The sequence below is a fragment of the Chiloscyllium punctatum genome, chromosome 36 (assembly GCF_047496795.1).
Source record: "Chiloscyllium punctatum isolate Juve2018m chromosome 36, sChiPun1.3, whole genome shotgun sequence".
Taxonomy (NCBI): domain Eukaryota; kingdom Metazoa; phylum Chordata; class Chondrichthyes; order Orectolobiformes; family Hemiscylliidae; genus Chiloscyllium; species Chiloscyllium punctatum.
Window position 1 is genome coordinate 73829041 of NC_092774.1, and position 4664 is coordinate 73833704.

Consider the following 4664-nt stretch of genomic DNA (forward strand, 5'->3'; position numbering starts at 1 on the left):
TACAAGTGGCAAAGAGTTTCCAGAACAGCTGCTTCTCATTCTGTCTCCCTGCTGCTGTTTGTCCCGGCCCCAGGAACCGAGCCCTCTCGACTGACAGAAAGTTGAACCATTTTGTTTCTAAACTTGTCTCTGACACCGGATTGACCAGTGACAAGCATTACCCTCCTCAACATAGGGTACAGAGAACAACAGAAGACCACTTAGACCTCCACGAGGGTGTCATCTCAACTGTGCACATTGGGCCAGTATATCAATGTGAAATATTTATGTCGAAGTTTTTTTGGGAAAGAAATGAGAAGGCGAGGTGCAGAACAGTGCGCCGTCGTACGGGAAAGCTGCAAAAACGACATTGACTGAAAAGGAGAGATGGTTTCCCCTCTGGGTGATGCTCCCATCAACGCACCCGCAGATATATCGCCGTCGTGCAAATATAAACTCTGTCTTAATTCTCACATTCTGTTCTTTCGAATTGTGATTTCTCCAAAAGCACAAAATTTCAACACTCGCAAAATTCAAACTTTAACAAAGTGCTCATAGATATATTTAGCGAACACCTGGAAGAAATTTGAGAGCTCTTGAACTTTAAGTGGAACGAAGGGGCGCTTCTCTCGAGGCTGTGTAATGTGGAGATGTGTTCCCCATGTTAACTGGTAGTGGTTGACCATCCCAGTGCTTCCCGATGCAGGGTTGCCCTGACACACTGGGAGGTTTCTTTGATAAACTGTCCAGGGGGCTTCCAGCCGCACCGTGACGTCATAGGGCAAGCCCCCGCTGATGGCCTGCAGCTGCTGTGACACAATAATGATGCTGGTCCCAGAACATGAATACAAATTAGTTCGTGAGTCACGTGGTACTGAATCATTCGATGGAATGTTCTTTCAACTTCACGGATTTATATATGAGAGGAGGGAAATGGGCAGGGCTTACACCTCGATTCAACTCTTCCTTCACTTATAACACCAATGGTGGATAATTAAACTATTTTATTGTTGTGTTGACGTGAGGAGACTGTGTATATATAAACTTTTTCTAAATCCCCACCTTCCGTTGGTCGAACTGTGAGTTCACTCTGAATCACAACACGTGTCACAGCGCACTTGGAGGCCCACCTTAGCTCTGCTGGTTCTACACAGCAAGTAAATGAGAGTCTCTATTCGCATCATTCTCTTGCCTTCTCCCTGTAAATCTACACATTGTTACTTTGAACATGTCCACCGAATTCCCTTTTGTGTTCTTGAATCTGCCTCTTTGTCACGGTCAGACAGGGATTTACGGATCCGAACCACTCCCTGTGCGAAAATGTTCTTCCTAATGTTACTTGTTTTCCAAATGCCTTGAAATCTCTGCCAATTTTTTGGGAAATTGAAAGGATTCTCATTCCTGCACATGAGGCTGAATTGATTTAATTTCTAACGTAAAGGACTGCGGAAGCTGAGATCTGAGACAGAAAGAGGAACTGCTGGAGAAACTCGGCAGGTTTGGCAGTGCCTGTAGGAGAAAACAGAGTTCTGAAATATTGTCTCTGATTCTCTTTCCACCGATGGTGCCTGACCTGGTGAGTTGCTCATTCAATTTCTGTTTTTGCTTTTAACTGAAAGTTCATTTCATCTTTCGGGATGAAACACCCAGACTCTCCATTTGCAGATATTTAACCCTTTCGAAACCTGTGAAGTGATTGGATTCAAACAAACCCAGCAATAATTTACTCTTTCTCAGCTCCACGGGCAGAGAGACCTGGGAAATGAAGCTGTCAGTGTGGTTCTTTATTCGTGGGCCGAGTGGTTAATGCGACGGACTTTAAATCTATTGCAGATTCCCTACGCAGGTGTGAACCCTGCCGACTATAAAATAAGAAATGTAGTCAAAACGAAAGGGAGACTGTTCCCCGGTTTCTTCTTTAAGATTCAAATCAGTGGAGGGTGAAAGATGTTTCACTCACATTGGGACTGGTCGGTAATCTGCAACCCACTGCCTAACAGGGTGGTACAAGCAGATACCCACAGAGCTGCTTTTGAGGCGATGAGTCAAGTATTTGGAAATGAGACTAGAACAGTGAGGGGCGTGAAGTCGTGATCGAAATGAAGCAGGCACCTGAGGATTATTGTGTTTTATTTGCCAGTGAAAGATACTGATTCACAAAGTTGGGACTATGGAAGGGAAGCAGGGACGGTGATTATCTTTGGCTGTTCCTCTTGTGAATGTTCCCATTGCTGCGCATGTCCGTGTTAACGTCAGAACTCTGCAGCATGGCGGCGTCAGATCCGCACAGTGCCAGGGGCGCAATGGATGACGCATCTGACTCCACCTCCCTGTTTGAAAAGCAGCTCACAGCGTCTTCACACGCCCCAATTAATCTTTCTCATTCTCCTGAAGCCGGCATACGGTTTGAATTCCTGATCTGCGGGAACGAGACTCTTTTCACTGTCTCGCGCCAGTTAATGTCCCTGAGAACATCAGAGTCAAGTCATAGCGCTGTCAGAGGAGGGGAAGCTGAAAGAAACCCACACGCTGCTCACGAGCACATTTCACTTTCCCCAACTCACCGCCCCAACCACTGTGGCTCTTGGGAGTGGAAAGGGAACAAACACCAAAACCGAGTCTCATATTTGTGAATCTTCTGAAAATAAGGAAACTGTTCATCCCTTCGGATCTTCCATCCTGGGCTGACAGCGTTGATTTTAAATGGCTGTCCAGTCAGTGTCGAATCTTTTTGGCTGAAAATATCTTCCTTATCTCATCCCAGCATTTCTTGCCACAGAGAACGGTGCGGCAGAGTTCATGTATATATTTCCTTGTATGGTATTTTGTAAATAACATTCGTTTGCTGGTTGTTTGTATCGGGTATTTCAGGTTTATTAGCCGCTGTTCAAGTTTGTTGGTAGGTTTGTGGGCCACCATGATGCTGAGGGGATTGAGTTGTCTGGACATCATTTAACAGATGTATTTAATGTAAGGTAATGTGGCTTGGGTTTCTGCACACGTTGTGTCCGCTTGTGTCAATTTGTTGATGTGAAATCGGCACACTGGGTTTATTGGGTAGGCAAAAGTGAGGACTGGAGATGCTGGACGCCAGAGTTCAGATCAGAGTGGTGCTGGAAAAGCACAACGGGTCAAGCATCTCCCGAAGAGGAGGAAAATCGACGTTTCGGGCAAAAGCACTTCATTAGGAATAGAGGCAGGACGCCTTCAGGGTAGAGAGATAAATTGGGGGTGGGTGTGTGCTGGGGCGAAGGTAGCAAAGAGTAAAATATGTGAATGGTGGTGGGGATAGAGGTGACAGGTCAGAGAGGAGTGTTTAGCGGATAGGTGAGAAGGGAGATTGGCAAGTAGGACAGTTCATGAGATCAGTGTTGAGCTGGAAAGTTGGAACTGAGGTAAGGTGGGGGAGGGGGAATGAGGAAACTGGTGAAGTTCACATTGATGCCCTGGGGTTGAAGTGTTCCGAGGCGGAAGATGAGGTGTTCTTCCTCCAGGCGTCGGGTGGGGAAGCAGCGGCGACGAAGGAGGCCCAGGACCTGCATGTCCTCGGCCGAGTGGGAGGGGGAGTTGAAATGTTGGGGCACAGGGCGATGGGGTTGATAGTTGCGGGTGTCCTGGAGATGTGCCTTGACTCTCCAGTCTCCCCAATGTTGGAGTGATCGCATCGGGAGCAATGGATACATAAAATTACATTGTTGGCTGTCTCGGTGAAAGGCTTCTGACGACCCTGGCCTGGGTTTGATTCCCGGGCAGCGAAACAATTTTCAGCAGAGATACCAACGTCCGCTCATGTCTCCCTGGTGGTCTAGTGGTTAGGATTCGGCGCTTTCACCGCCGCGGCCCGGGTTCAATTCCCGGTCAGGGAAGCCATCTTTCTTGTTCGGGTCACTAATCTCGTGTGTGGGTATGTGAGACTCTGAGTTTCCAGTCACATTGACGTTTAAAACCTAACTAAGCAGAGCGACCGCCTCCTCCTTGTTGTCAAGGCCATCAATATCCAAGTCCTGGTGAATCAAGCGACTGTCAGACTTCGATGTGATGTTTGGTCTGAGATTTCTGGATCTAAATTCTTCTCTTGTAATATTCCTGTGGAAAGAGATTGCAAAGGTCATCGCTGTCAGTCCACAATAGAAAATCAAAACACACAATTCTAGTTTCTGTGGATCATTCTTTCCTCTCTTAATACCCAAGATCTTTGTGCTGATCTTTTTGTAAATGTATTTAGCAGGGAAATGTGGTGGATTTGCATACTCCATGAAGAGTTCACATGGACTCAAGTAGTTGAAAGGACATCTATCGTGCGGTATTGACGTTCTTCCTGAAGATACACAATATGCTGCGGTTAAATATTATGAGCCCAGAACCAACTGCAAATCAGGCTTTTAGAGGCATAAACATTCCATCAAATATGTACCATATACCCCAGACTTATCTGTCTTATATTAATGCACGGTTGTCTTCGATTCCCAGAAGACTCAGATTTAAGTTGCAAGTGTGAATTTTTATAAAAGAAGCCATGTTTTTGGACTCCTTCCATGTCATACTGAGTCTATTACTGGAAATACATCAATAGTACACCGGGATTCGTGGATCAATGACGTGAGGCTTATCTTTACCCGCTTATAATTTTCTGTTGCATAAATGTTTCGACGAATGCCAATATTTTTCACCAGCCATAGAGTCGG

At 46.0% G+C, this 4664-nt stretch overlaps 1 non-coding gene across 1 annotated transcript; it reads left to right on the plus strand.

Annotated features, from left to right (window-relative positions):
* Positions 1-3773: 3773 nt before the first annotated feature.
* trnae-uuc (transfer RNA glutamic acid (anticodon UUC)) lies at positions 3774-3845 on the plus strand. The gene has a single exon. It is a non-coding gene; the product is annotated as a tRNA-Glu (tRNA).
* The last annotated feature ends 819 nt before the right edge of the window (positions 3846-4664 follow it).